At 37.7% G+C, this 15,841-nt stretch overlaps 1 pseudogene; it reads right to left on the reverse strand.

Annotated features, from left to right (window-relative positions):
- Positions 1 to 13,625: 13,625 nt before the first annotated feature.
- Positions 13,626 to 15,187, reverse strand: LOC126779403 (uncharacterized; annotated as a pseudogene).
- Positions 15,188 to 15,841: the final 654 nt, after the last annotated feature.

Genomic DNA, 15,841 nt, shown 5'->3' on the forward strand with positions numbered 1-15,841 from the left:
GGTCCAAGTGCAGATTTTCCACTTCACTTTCACTACTCATAATTATACTGGATTAAATTCTTGTTAAAACAGTAATTTTTTTAAATTAAATAATCACTAAAAGAACCTCAAAACACTGATCAAGAATAGATGTTTACACTAAGAGAAGTAACGACGCTATGAAAGCAAAACGGCTAACTGCCACCCTGGGACCAATCAAATGGTGGGGAGCAGACGTGACGTCACATCCTCACACTAAATACCAGAAACAGGAGAGGGAAGTATACAACGCACTCTCACGGATGCTGTGCATCGTCACATGCCAAATAATATCTACATTTTTTTCCGTGGTCGGAAAGCTACACGTATGTCATAATGTTACTAAAAAGGTTTTGACATTTGTCGTTAAACTGTTGCGGGGTGTCGTTGCCTTGAGAGATTATTGATAAGTCGTTATATAGTGCAGTTTCTTCCATTTGGTCCGCAAAGTTATTTATTAAGGCGTTCCTAATGCCCAGCCAGCTTTCTAATATTCCATTGGAATTAATAATCCTAGCTGCGGGACCAGTAATTTTACTTGAAATCCAATGAATAAAACATACATTGCTTACCTCATAACCTGTTTGATTCATGAGGTAAGTTAAAACTATCTGGTAACAAATCCAAATAAAGCGTGTAAGAACATTAGGGGGCCTTAATCACTGTCTGGGTCCATAGTAAAATTATTTTCTAATCCTAACGTAGAACTATTTAAATTTATATTAGGGGGCAATTAAATTCCTCGTTTAAAACAGTGGTTGAATCTAAATTTGATTCCTCTAAACTCCAATTAACATCTACCGTATTGCCTTGAAGAGGCAGGCTCTTCCCCGATTTTTCTTGGGTGGAAAATGGTGTGAAAAGGATAGGCAACACGAAGTAGAAAAAGTTCAAAGCACTTATATGTGTCGTCTCTGGTTTTTCGCTGCACTGATTGCTAAGTGCGTCCTCAGCTGCGTACACGTAGATTCCGATACTTGATAAAACACTTTAGCGTGTAAGCGGCTGCTTTGGGTCTTCCTGGAGCGCGTCTTGGTCCTGGATGTATTCTGGACTGCTTCAAGTATCCTACCGACTGCGCCAATTACCTTTACCACAAATAAAATACTTACACCAGTATCATCGTAAATCGCAGATTCAGACTACTGCATAATGTCATTTTCTATCTCGGCAGGTTCATTAGTAATTAGTCGAAGAAACGGGTGAACTGGTTCTTGTTGTCATTCGTTTAGGTTCTGAGTGCCCTTGGTGTAATATTCACTTCACTTGACCTTGCATTTGTATTTTTAAGTTTCAAAAACGCATGGGGATGCTTATCTTATAGATGTGCAGCTAAAATCGTCGTATTGTCACTGGTTTTTCCACGAGGCCGTTTTTTGTGGTCATGTGTGTGTAATCCAGTCGTTTAGATAAAATCCGTTATGTAATGTGAATATTTCGAATTGCCGTAATGTGCTTTGTATTAATTCGGAGTTTGCGTACTCTGAGTTCTGGTTTGAGTTGTAACTGCGACAACTTGTACTGATTTCTGCAATGAAAATCCGACTGCCTTTTCATTCGAGAGTGCGTCTCTGAATTCAAAGAATAAAGTTTTATCTTAACTATTTTATCCTGTATATCTTTAATGCCTTGAATAGTCTTTATATGGTTTTCGCGAAATCTATCTTGCCTAGCACTGTTACGCTTGCAAGCTGATGGAGGCTTTCCCTTCCTGCGCTGTATCATTTGCTGAGGTGCCTGCTCACCCTCATGGGGCGGCGATTTACGCCAATTTTGAAAACTTGGAGTTGGTTGTTGACGGCGGTCAATCCGGCGGTCAAAACAACGTTTGTAAGAGATGTTGGATTATTTCTGAGAATCCAGAAAATTGTATGGCACTTAGACAATTCAAGTTTTAAATCTGTATTTTTATTAGAAATCTGCAATAACTTTTGTTCATTGTCATCCCTTACATTTAATAACAGATCACACTGTGTCCTTGATACCCACAGCCTGCCTAACCGCCTGACGCACCTTCGTACTTGTAATTAATAAGATTCTTTTGTTCTTTAAATAATAATAATAAAGGCAACAGTGAGTAGTGGTAAATGTTGATTATCTATTTTTAACTTCAATTGAATGTCGAAAACTTTCAAAAGTAAATTACTGAATGATAATAATTCAAACACGATATTTTAAATTGAGTTCGTTACCTGCGTAATGTCAGCTGACGAATACAACACTAAAAATATAAAAAACTATAACACTGCACTCAGTTGATTGTTTATTTATCCATAGCTGATTTCTTAATATTAAACAAGAAATTATACACTGAATCGAGTTAGTAGGGGCAAGTAGCCTAGTGGCGAACACCTAAGGTTTTTAGTAAATAAAATAAAAAAATCTAAGAAGAATATAGCTTTATTTATTAATTACTTAAGCCAAGAAAGTAAAAACTCAAAATAAATCAATAAAAACATAACTTCTGTGTAAACATATTTAGGAACTTTAATTAACATTTGGCAAAAAAAAAAACAACAATCATTGCTAATGGCACTTAGTAAGGATAGTGTAAAGGTCGAACCCCTAGCACCGGACATTATTAAAACATCATGTATCGATCGCATATGAAGTTGCCACCACATTCAGGAATGTCCGCACATGCTTTATGAGCCAACCCTTGACATCTGTTGCATTGTATCCAGTCCTCTTGGTTTTATTATCTACCTTAAATTTCTTCTTTGTGTCTTTTTCGAGAAGAGTAGTCTTACTCTGAGGTGATGTTAAATGCAAGACCAGTTTTGAAACTTTAAGAATTCTTTTAGAAGCAATTGGTGACTTAAAAGGTGATGGAAGAATTTCTTTAATTACTTTTGCACAGGTGGGAGGTTTAGCTTCGTTAGATTGTTGTGATCTTGTTGATGGCAGTATATTATCAGGTTTTGTATTTGTTGCTTGGACTTGTACCTTTATTTTTGACTGCACTTTTTCTGCACTTGAGGATTGGTCTTGTTGCTGCATCTGTTGAGAATTCGTGGATTGGACTTGGAGCACTTGACACTCTGTTTTCCTGATGAACTCTTAATTTTTATCCTAGGTGTTGCTTTATTCTTCATCTTCTTTCTTTCTTTTTTTTCTAACTTTAACGTAACTAAGTACCTATACAGTTAAATAAAAGTATTAATTTGTTTTTAACTAGGATTTTTTTTATGTACCATAGCCAAATTAGTAATCACCCATTTTGTTTTTAATTATAATTATAGTTTTGGCATGTCATTTGATCTATAATTAAGTTTTTAAATTTTTTAATTTTAATTATGAATTATTTATGCCGTTGTCAGAAGGAGGTTGAGTGTAATATCATCGATAGCCTGGATATTGATTGAGACTAATTTCGCCCATCACAGCTTGAATTAATTTCTGTCTCATTTTCTGTATTACATTAAGCTTCTCCATTTCTGGTAACAGACTCATCAAAAAGGATAGTCATCTAACCTGGGAATGTCTTTTTCTTTACCATCTGCTAAGTCAGCTTCCAATAACTTCGTATTTTTTCTCTCTATTTCTAAATGCTCAGCACGGATTTCAGTTGCTTTCAATCGTTTTCGGGAAACCTCGTACCACGTAAACCAATATGGTCCAGGTGCACATTTTCCACTTCACTTTCACTACTCATTAATTATACTGGATTAAATTCTTGTTAAAACGGTAATTTTTTTAAATTAAATAATCACTAAAAGAACCTCAAAACACTGATCAAGATTAGATGTTTACACTAAGAGAAGTAACGACGCTATGAAAGCAAAACGGCTAACTGCCACCCTGGGACCAATCAAATGGTGGGGAGCAGACGTGACGTCACATCCTCACACTAAATTCCAGAAACAGGAAAGGAAAGTATACAACGCACTCTCACGGATGCTGTGCATCGTCACATGCCAAATAATTCCTACATTTTTTTCCACGGTCGGAAAGCTACACGTATGTCATAATGGTACTAAAAAGGTTTTGACATTTGTCGTTAAACTGTTGCGGGGTGTCGTTGCCTTGAGAGGTTATTGATAAGTCGTTATATAGTGCAGTTTCTTCCATTTGGTCCGCAAAGTTATTTATTAAGGCGTTGTAAGCAAATCCATTAATATAACGGTAACGAGGAACTCTTGATGGGATTCGAAATAAAAATCTATTCAAGAGATCTGGACAATCAATTTTGTTGTTTAAAAGTTTGTAAAGAAACATTAATGATAAGATTTTTCTTCTGTTTTCAAGTGATAACAATAGTGAATATTGTAAGCAAATCCATTTTAACTTAAAATCTTTCGTTAGATCGGTGTCTCTATTTTTGTAAGACGCATTTATACATTGATAGTGATAACATTGATCACAATTCGTACAAGTTAATTTCTCAATGGCACCCTCTGTGGTAGATTTACAACATGAAAATTTGATTGTAAATATCAGAGAACAAATTTATAAATTTAAAAATTTGATCGAGCAGGCTGCGGATCGAACTCGTGCTAAATACGTTCAATGAGGAGTGACATAAAGTAAGCACTACTACCACTAGGCCAAACCAGTATATGAGCAATAGATCAAAAATAATAAACTGATTGAAGCTGACGATTATGGTCATTATCAGTATTCAAAGAAACTCCATTAAGTTTTAAATCAATAGTATCTTGCTTAAAATTATTTTTAAAAATCATAACTTTACTTTTAGAGGTTGATATATTTAAATCTATTTTTGAAAGAAATAATGATAACAGGTTAAGCGCAACTTGTAGTTTATCGACTGATTGAATAATGAAATCGCAAGAAGAATAAAGAACGAAGTCATCGGCGTATTGTGAAATATACACATTAGTTATGCCTTTATATATGTTTACTGTTACAATATTAAATAACAATGGCGATAACGGATCTCCTTGCGCTAGCCCACGACTTGTACATCTACCAATTTCCAAGGTTTCAGTTCGTACTTTTAAAAACCTGTCCGACCGAAAGTTTTCTAAATATTTGCAAATTCTTGATCCTATTCCTAGTTCATCTTCAGTGCGGAATAAATAATTTATATCAACGTTTTATCTTCTGTTACCCGCTCGATCTAGGAGCGGGTAGACAGGCGAGTCTTGTCCGGTGAGTTGCTTGCAGAGGTGGAACAGCGTCGTGTCATGCTCGGATGCTCGATCGATGGTGGCCTCCCAGTAGTCATCCTCGAGAGCCACGAGCGCACGCGACACTTCCTCTGCAAGTTTGTTGAGGTCACGTTTTACCCTCGGGCAGCGCGATCGTGCCCAGAGTCGGCGAAGATCCCGCTTCCTCCGCAGTTTCGCTCGGAGTGAGCTCGGCAGCTGGTCCAGACGTCTCCTTGGCGTTCCTCCGTGTGTGGTAGCTGCTTCTTTGGCTTTCTGGATCGCCCCAGAAATTTTAGAAGCAGCTCCTTCTACGTCGTCAGTCGTCGCGATCAGGACCGTGAACTCAAACCCCAGAGCTCAGAGGAGTAGCGCCTCCAGTCGGCCCGCAAACGTGGGGAACGGAGCACTATAAAATCGCGCTGGAGGGCAATTGTGACCAATATTGGTAAATGCTGAGTGTTAAGGTCATAGTTTACCTCAACATCGATAGGTCAGTCAAAGTCAAAAGTCTCATGCAAGTGCCTACCCGTCTGCGATGCGCGATAGTCATCTGACCTGGGAATGTCTTTTTCTTTACCATCTGCTTAGTCAGCTTCCAATAACTTCGTATTTTTTCTCTCTATTTCTAAATGCTCAGCACGGATTTCAGTTGCTTTCAATCGTTTTCGGGAAACCTCGTACCACGTAAACCAATATGGTCCAAGTGCACATTTTCCACTTCACTTTCACTACTCATTAATTATACTGGATTAAATTCTTGTTAAAACAGTAATTTTTTTAAATTAAATAATCACTAAAAGAACCTCAAAACACTGATCAAGAATAGATGTTTACACTAAGAGAAGTAACGACGCTATGAAAGCAAAACGGCTAACTGCCACCCTGGGACCAATCGAATGGTGGGGAGCAGACGTGACGTCACATCCGGATGCTGTGCATCGTCACATGCCAAATAATACCTACATTTTTTTCCGTGGTCGGAAAGCTACACGTATGTCATAATGGTACTAAAAAGGTTTTGACATTTGTCGTTAAACTGTTGCGGGGTGTCGTTGCCTTGAGAGGTTATTGATAAGTCGTTATATAGAGCAGTTTCTTCCATGTGGTCCGCAAAGTTATTTATTAAGGCGTTCCTAATGCCCAGCCAGCTTTCTAATATTCCATTGGAATTAATAATCCTAGCTGCGGGACCAGTAATTTTACTTGAAATCCGATGAATAAAATATACATTGCTTACCTCATAACCTGTTTGATTCATGAGGTAAGTTAAAACTATCTGGTAACAAATCCAAATAAAGCGTGTAAGAACATTATTTTTTTTCTTGGGTGGAAAATGGTGTGAAAAGGATAGGCAACACGAAGTAGAAAAAGTTCAAAGCACTTATATGTGTCGTCTCTGGTTTTTCGCTGCACTGATTGCTAAGTGCGTCCTCAGCTGCGTACACGTAGATTCCGATACTTGATAAAACACTTTAGCGTGTAAGCGGCTGCTTTGGGTCTTCCTGGAGCGCGTCTTGGTTCTGGATGTATTCAGGACTGCTTCAAATATCCTACCGACTGCGCCAATTACCTTTACCACAAATAAAATACTTACACCAGTATCATCGTAAATCGCAGATTCAGACTACTCCATAATGTCATTTTCTATCTCGGCAGGTTCATTAGTAATTAGTCGAAGAAACGGGTGAACTGGTTCTTGTTGTCATTCGTTTAGGTTCTGAGTGCCCTTGGTGTAATATTCACTTCACTTGACCTTGCGTTTGTATTTTTAAGTTTCAAAAACGCATGAGGATGCTTATCTTATAGATGTGCAGCTAAAATCGTCGTATTGTCACTGGTTTTTCCACGAGGCCGTTTTTTGTGGTCATGTGTGTGTAATCCAGTCGTTTAGATAAAATCCGTTATGTAATGTGAATATTTCGAATTGCCGTAATGTGCTTTGTATTAATTCGGAGTTTGCGTACTCTGAGTTCTGGTTTGAGTTGTAACTGCGACAACTTGTACTGATTTCTGCAATGAAAATCCGACTGCCTTTTCATTCGAGAGTGCGTCTCTGAATTCAAAGAATAAAGTTTTATCTTAACTATTTTATCCTGTATATCTTTAATGCCTTGAATAGTCTTTATATGGTTTTCGCGAAATCTATCTTGCCTAGCACTTATACCTTTACTGTAGGTATTTTTTATAATTTAATTAAATATTATAAGAGGTGCAGAACAAACCACGAATCCAATTTTTACGTCTCTTTATTGCGCTTTCTACAGTATGACTGACTGTACAGAGAAGTTCCAACATCGAGCACGACTATCTTATTACAAAAATATAGTGTTACAAAATTAAATACCTATGTGCACACGGCACAGTGGGGAGGAGTGGGTAATGGGAGTCACTTAAGCAATAATCTCTCCAAAACACAGGTCTTTGTAGTAATATTTATTAATATAAGTTTTTAACATAGTTTACTTAATCAACTATCAGTCTGACGAGTTTCATTTACTTTGGTGACCAACTTTCTTAATTATATGACTTAAAGAAAAAAATCACTTTGACCACTATTGCCCACACATGCGGGTAATTGTGGTCACGCATTGGGTAATGGGAGTCAACAGATTCTAACAGTTGTCACACACATATCCTTCTGCTGAATCCCATCCGGTGCAGTCTGCGTGTGCCCACAGCCCACACACCGTACATCTGTACCAGATCTCTTTGTTGCGCCCGAACTCTGTACAAATAAGGCAGGTACTAGTACCAATCCCATCTCTATTTTCCAGGTCATCATCTTCATCGTCGTCACAAATGTTATGGAGGCTTGAATCTGACTCGGAGGTCGATTGGATGTCTTGTAAAACACGTCTTTTAGCCTTGTTTCTTTGTTTTTGCGTTTTCTTTGCTTTCGCAGTAGTTATTTTGTCTGCCATTTTTCTCTTACATTTTTTTGCCTTCTTACCTTCAGTTTTGTATTTTTCTTTCTCTGCTTTCTCTTTTTTCTTATTTTCCTTTTCTAAAAGACTATCTTTTAATGGTGTATACGTTAAAACTTTTGCATGTTGCTTAATTCCACCCTTTCTCGTTTCGACACATGGTGTTTGTTGAGGAATTGGAAGCAATCTTTCAAAAGCTGTATGTGAGGTTACAATATTTTTTTGTGGAAGAATCGGCGATAGCAAAACAGAGCTAGTTGATGCGATTGGAGGTGTTAACAATTGCGGAATGGTTGGAATTACTGGAGTGGTTGATGCAAAGAAGGAACTAGAATTTGCAATTAGGGATAGTGAAGTTTGTGCAACGACTTGGCTAGGTGGAGTGGCAAATGGCAATGCCGGGTATATGCTTGAGCAGTGTTCAAAGCACTCAAACTGGCAGAAACAAGCGTGGGGACCGATACAGCAGGGTCCACCGGTGGTGTACTTGGCATAGCCAAAAAGTTTGTAGATGCAAGCATAGGTACAGTTGCAATAGAGTCTGTAGTGTTTGTAAGTATTTCAGCAGGTAAAAAGTCTTCATCGCAAAAAACACTAGAGTTGACTGGAAATATACCTGTTGCTCGAAATCCAGACACTCCTTTGTTAATAGATGCCACAGCTTCATATGCTTTCTTTGATAACGCTACCACATCATAAGGTGTTATTTTTTCTGCAAGCCGAGATTTTAAAAATAAGTCACACTCTCTCTTGTAAGCAGCTTTAAAAGGCCCAAAAAATGTGACATCAAGCGGCTGCATGCGGTGTGATGTGTGCGGAGGCAGTGAAAGCATATGTATGTTATTTTTTTTGCAGTGCTCAAAGATTTGTAGTGACATGTGGCTGGCATGATTATCTAGTATTAGTAGAATGGGTTGTTCTGGTGACGGCTTAGTATGCGCAGTGAAATGTTGTAGCCATTCAAAAAACTAATTCTCGTTTATCCATCCATTGTCAGAACATTTGTAGACTGCACCAGCTGGGCCATCTTTCTCCATCTGTGGAGACATTCTCTTCCTTGGAAAAATATACATCGGTGGAACGAATCCACCGGCAGCACTCATTGCACACAACATTGTTATGTTTTTGCCTCGTTCCCAACTAGTTATGGATCCAACTCTTTTCACACCTTTAGGAGCTAAGATTTTTCCAGGATCCTGGACTGTCGAGATTCCAGTCTCGTCACAGTTGTACATGTTTTGTGGTAAAAACTTGTGTTTGTCCATCAATTCCTCCAGTAAGCCATAAAACAATTCAACTTTCCGCCTATTAAAAGCAGTGATTCGATTGATGCTGGTAGCCTCAGGCTTGCGAACAGCGATGTTGTTTCTTTTCAGAAATCCTTCAAGCCAGTCACGACCTGCCATTTTTGCATTTTTGTCAAAATTGTTTTTGATTCCATGGTCTTCTGCGTATTGGAAGGCAATCTTTTTGACTTGGGTAGCAGTGCATCCGTAAAAAGCTTTTGCCATTAATTTAACCCGGTTTGCCAGGTCCTCTTCCACTTGTTTGCTAAATACGGTTTGACGCCCAAGACATATATACTATAAATAAATTATAAAAAAATCGAATCATGTAAACGCCATAATTACTGCGGATAATGAGAATCACTGCGGGAAATGGGAGTCACCGCGACTCTCATTACCCTAATCTGACAACTTGAAAAAAATAAGTTATAAAACAATAGTTTAAAAATTTATCACTTCGTATGTATCACAAAACCAGTCTCAAATGACCTAGCTACAGTATGAAATTAAAAAAATTGTCGAATTAATAACAGAAATTGACTTCCGTTTATTTTGTGCACACGAAAAATTATAAGAAAATGGCGCGAAACACTAACACGGCCGTATCTTCCAAGCGCTCTGCACGAAGTAAGCATGCGTTGATGCGGGGCCTGTACGAGGTGAAATGTCCTTGGAATTGCGGTTTTTGTGAAATTAGTCTTAAAATAATTAAACATAAATTTTGCACCTAGTCATACAAAAAAAATAGTACAATTTAATATCTATCATTTTGAACAATTACAAAAAAATATATATATAATATTACGAACATACTCATTAACTAATATCATGGTTACACAATTAACAAATACGATTATGATTTTAAATTTATTACACTTCACTACACAATCACTTGCTGGCATCCTGGGTTCTTCTGGGGGATAGGGTTCCCTGGTTGCCCCCTGACGACAACAGAAGTATCCAGTAGTGTCCTTCTCATAAAGTTTGTGAATTGCATTTTGCAACGTTTCCATACAATATCGAAAATAACACACAATACCAGGGTCAGAATTGCGAGAGTATACAACTCTACCCTAGTGCTAAGATGCGTGGTCGTTTCTGAAGCCGTTGCGCTATTTCCAGCACCTGTCTGTGCAATAATGATTTCTTCTTTTTCTTCTTTACTTACTGATTTACCCATATTTAATTATTTTTCGAAAAATAAAATTATTAAAATATAGAGATACAGCTAAAACAGTCGATACGATGACAGTCGTCTAGGGAGTGAATCTTACTGTAGGTTTACTGATGCGTCCTGGTTACCATGGGCTCCTTGTTAATGTTACATGGCTCTATACTGGGCGATATTGCTATGTCATCAGAGTGTAACGTGAACGCGGGCTTGAGTCTATCTATATTAATAATTTTCTGCGTATCTCCCTCTTGAATTTTAAAATATTTATTTGTTCGACTTAAAATTTTGTATGGACCAGAATACGGAGGAGTAAGCGGCCTTGACACTCGGTCGCAACGAACAAATACAACATGTGAACATTTTTCAAGTTCCGGGTGTACAAAAATTTTGTTTTGACGTAATTGGCGCCTTGGTATTGCTGCTATATGCCTTATTTTCTGCCTTAACGCTTGTAAAAATGTTTCTTCACGTGAGATTTCTGGCTTTTTCAGCTCAAAAAAATCACCAGGAAGTCTTAAAGATTCACCAACTCAGCTGCACTTATCTGAGTATCGTCCCTGTAACTTGCTCTTAATCCTAGTAATACGCTAGGTAGCTTTTTAACCCAATTATCTGTGTTACCTCTGCATATAAGAGAAGTTTTTAGAGAACGATGCCACCTTTCAACTGCACCGTTTGCCTGTAGATGGTATGCTGTAGTTCTTATTCTTGTTATTCCCATTCTTCTGGCTAGTTGGTTAAATAAGTTCGACTCAAATTGACGTCCTTGATCTGTCGTTACTCTCAATGGACAACCGAATCTAGTAATCCAGCCATAATAAACGACTTCGGCTACACTTTCTGCTGTTATGTCCTTTAAAGGATACGCTTCAGGCCAACCAGTGCTTCTGTCCAACATTGTTAATATATATCGATATCCATTGAAATATTTAAGAGGACCCACGATGTCTATGTGAATATGTTCAAATCTATCACTTTTTTCAAACGACTTAAATGGTGAAATATTCTGTCTTTGAACTTTGGACCTTTGGCATTCCAAACATGATCTAGTCCATGATGCAATATGTTTGTTCATCGATTTCCAGAAGTATCTCTCTCGCATCATATTTCTCGTTGTTCGTATGCCGGGATGACTAATTCAATGAATCGCGTTGTAAGCCGACGCGCGGAATTCCAACGGCAAATAAGGACGAACTTTTCCATGCGATGTTTCACAATGAATATATGCATTACAGTTAGGGTCAATTCACACGTACCACAACCACACCACGTCGCAGCGACAAAATGTGGTCAAGCTGTGGTTACGTGTGAATAGTGTCGCAGCGACTTTTTGCAGTTGCGTTGTGGTACCGACAAAATGTCGATGTGGTTGCGTTGTCGCTGTCGTTGCGATGTGGTAACCACGTGGTCATGTGCAGTTATACTCCAGCTTTAGTAGAGGTAACACGGCTTGACTGAACGTAGTCATGGAGGAAAGATTGTTGTTGCTATCCTTGTTATGGCTTTTATTAATAAGAAGAAGACGACGAAATCAGCGTATTCGTCGAAATAGAATTTATTGGGTACATCCTTTATTGGAAAACAAAAGTCAAAGCCAATTCCGTACTGATTATCCAAAACTTCGAAGGTTCAAGATGAAATTTTATAAAAAATTTAGAATGAGCAAGAATACATTTGACTACTTGTTAAACGAACTGAATAGTGAGTTGCAAAAAAAAGACACGGCCATGAGAAAAAGCATACCATCTGTTGAACGTCTGGCAATGACATTGAGGTGAGTAATTGTTTTTATAGTTAAATATTTTTAAGTGCTTAGAAAATATAATTAGTTCCATCTACCGGGACAGACTCACCGGGCTGATGAAATTAATTTATAAAATATAAAATACAGATGCAAATTAAGAGGCCGTACCTACCTGGTTTTGCTCGCGGCACTAGCGCCACTTTCACTAAAAACAATGTATCTTTTTATTTAAGACATAAATAAAAATATCTTATTATTTTTATGAAAGTGGCGGTAGTGTTGCGAGCAAAACCATGTACGGCCTCTTAATTCATTAACAGTAAAAAGTACGATTATGATTGTGGGCACGTTTCATATAGTTTCCTATTATTACAACAGTATGCATGTACAGTTAGCGTCATATCGACCTACCCTTATCTGTAAAATTTCTGCAACTGAATTTTAAACGTATAGAGATCAACATCAGCTGTGGTTTTTTCACTTTCGTAGGTCAATATGTCGCTGACTGTACGTTACGCACACGCCACGTATCCGGTCTGCTCAGGCCTTTATTATTACCTAACTGTGGTAGGGGGGATAGAAAGCGAAAACAAAGAGCATACTTAATATATTTTTATTTATTTTGTCATTCAAAAATCAACAGAGGTAGGTAATTAATCTCCGAAAATATCCGTTATAATCGGATCATTATAATCGGATCATTATAGTTTGAAGCCTGAGAAGAAACGCTGAGTGGAGATGCTGGCACTGAAACATCTCTTGGTGTGGATGTAGTACGCAAATTGCGAAGCTGTGGACCGCCTGTTTCCATATCTGGCCGATACCCAGACGTTGATGGTCGCTCGTACGGTTGGTACGCTGGTGTCGTATACCCCTGTCCATATTCACTGTAATTATCATTACGTGTAGGTGTGTGATGTTTTTGAATTACATTCAATATTTCTATCTGAGCATTCAGTTTCCAATCATCGCGAATCTATCGTATAAAGATAGCAAAAAATGCATATCACTGTCACAGGACTTGTCAGGTTCCTGTGTACGAGTATGTGCAGTTACTTGATCGCTCAAATGACTTGTTATTTTTTTTATTAACCCATATTCTGCATCATCTTTTTTTCTTTGGATATATTTTGGTCTCTTCCAAACTTCAGAGTCACTCGTTTCAGTAGTATTATCGTCTTCATTATCGATTTGTTTGTGGCAAGTTTAATCTAGTGCTTTTACTCACTTACGTTAACGTTTAGAGAGATGAATAATACAACGTTATTTAAACTTAGAAATGTGTATTAAGCACATACATTTCGCGATACCCTTAGCAATAATAAAGCATAAATGAGAAGCGAGAACAGAGATAGTAACTAGTAGCTAGTAGCGCGGTAAGCGAGCGAATGGTGCAGTACGCCGCAATCCTCGCCCGTCCCCCGCGCCGATCACGCGGTCCTGTCGTGCACCTTCGTCTGCGTGCACGCGCTTGATGCGTGATGCGTATGCGCTCGGTGCAATAATAACAAGCGGAGCGGGTAGCGGGTAGCGGGTGGCGGATGGTGGCCACACTATATTATTTATGCACTCATCTATTAAACTTTGAACAACGGTCATGGTTTGGCCTATATTTTTTGAGGCAATTTAGTTTTTTATAATACCCCATATATTTTCAATCGGGTTAAGCTCTGGGTGATACGGAGGGAGTCTTAAGATTTCGAAACCTTTTTTTCTTATAAAGTCATCTATTTTAAATGTTATAAAATGGTCCTTGTTCTTTTTAATTAAATCATACAGTTCTACTTTTTTAAAACGATTATCAAATGAGATGCCATTCTCTGTCAGCCACTTTTGCATTTCCCTTTTACTGAAATTAGAGGTCGGTATTTTGCTGCTCCGAGTATTGTGATAAGAAGCGTTGTCCATAACAATAACTGACTTCTCAGGTAAGTTCGGCAATAACTTTTCATTAAGCCATTTTGTATAATTATCATGATTCATATTTGAGTGATAATCTCCTGATGTAGATGCAGCTTTGTAGACTAGCGAAGCATTAGGCACAAAACCGTCGCTGCTGCCTGCATGGACTACAATAAAGCGGCTTCCTGTGCTCAGTTTCTTTGAAAACTGTTTATTGCCTTTGGGGTCATTGTTTTGACGCAACCAGGTGTTTTGCCGCACGTGAGAAGTCAAAACATATGTTTCGTCAGTGTATACAATAGGACGACCTTCCGAACGGTATTGAAAGATCTTTTTTAAAAAATTTAAACGCCAAAGTTGAATTTCATGTCTTTCTTGTAATGCTTCTCTGTTGTTCCCAATTTTTCTCCATTTGTAGCCTAATTTCTTTAATATCGAACGTAATGTGTTTAAGCATCCATCAAACCCAATCTTTTCTCTCAAAACTGATCGCAATTTTGATAATGTTAGTAATTGCTTTTCTACAATATGGAAATTTTGCACAGTAGTTCGAATGATTTCAAGGTTCATGTTGTCTAAATTAAATTTATTATTTCTCTTGCGTCGTTTTTTCATAGGTGAAGTAAAACTTGCAGAAGAAGATGGCAGTTTTTTTCTTCTTTTAAAATTGTAGTTACAGTTCGTTCACTAAACCCTGTAGCTTCAGCGGTACATTTCCGTATATTAGCCAAAGGACTCAAATCGCAATGATCCATATTGTTCGCTTTCATAAAATTATACTCTTCTTGAAGAAAGTGGTACACGCGGGCAATAATGGCGCGTCCCTGCAAATAGTAGTAAAGTTACATATTGGTAACTACAACAATATCAAAAAACAAGTATAAAAATAAAAAAACTTACCTCGCTATGAATTATTTTACGTTTTCTTTCACATTTGAGGTTTGACATGCTGACCGTACTTCGTGAACAATAGCGACGCGGAAACAATAAGGACAAGTTACCCGAGCGAAGGCTCACTCGCTACTGATCGCTCCGTCGGTTACACACACTAACGCATTTATGTGTTTACGGTTACAAACACAAATAAAGGCCACGCGCGCTCGTAGATTGCTTATACCATATGAGTCCGTGTGACGACTGAATAAAACGATGTCGACATATGTGTGTGTGTCCCCATAGGTATTTAACATAATACTTAGTGTGTTGTGTTAAATGCTTCGTTCCTTATACACAGCTGGAACGAGGAAATTGTGTTTAGCTCAGTCACTTATTTAAAGTATCGTAAATTTGCTTATAACCAATATGATTAATGTAAATTACATTTTGTTTGGTGTTTTTGTTGTTAATGATTTTTATTGCAATGTGGTTTTAACCAATTTTTGTACGCTCTTTGTTATGAATGTTGTCTTTTATAATTTTTGTTTTATATTTATTTAGTGTAAATCCGTCGTCTTTTTTGTTACTGTCGTCAAGTCGCAAAAACCTCTTTAATTCGATCAATGTCGCCTCAATCGCCTTTGGACATTTCCCACATTTGTTGTATATCTCAGATAATATCTTATCATATTTGAAACTAACAGTTTTTTTGGAATGATAAATAATAACATTTGAACTTGGTTGGTCAAACTAAAAACATGATTGCCAAGTCATTTTTGTAAGGTGTTGCTTTGTTCCATTTT

Source organism: Nymphalis io, chromosome 29 (assembly GCF_905147045.1).
Source record: "Nymphalis io chromosome 29, ilAglIoxx1.1, whole genome shotgun sequence".
NCBI lineage: Eukaryota > Metazoa > Arthropoda > Insecta > Lepidoptera > Nymphalidae > Nymphalis > Nymphalis io.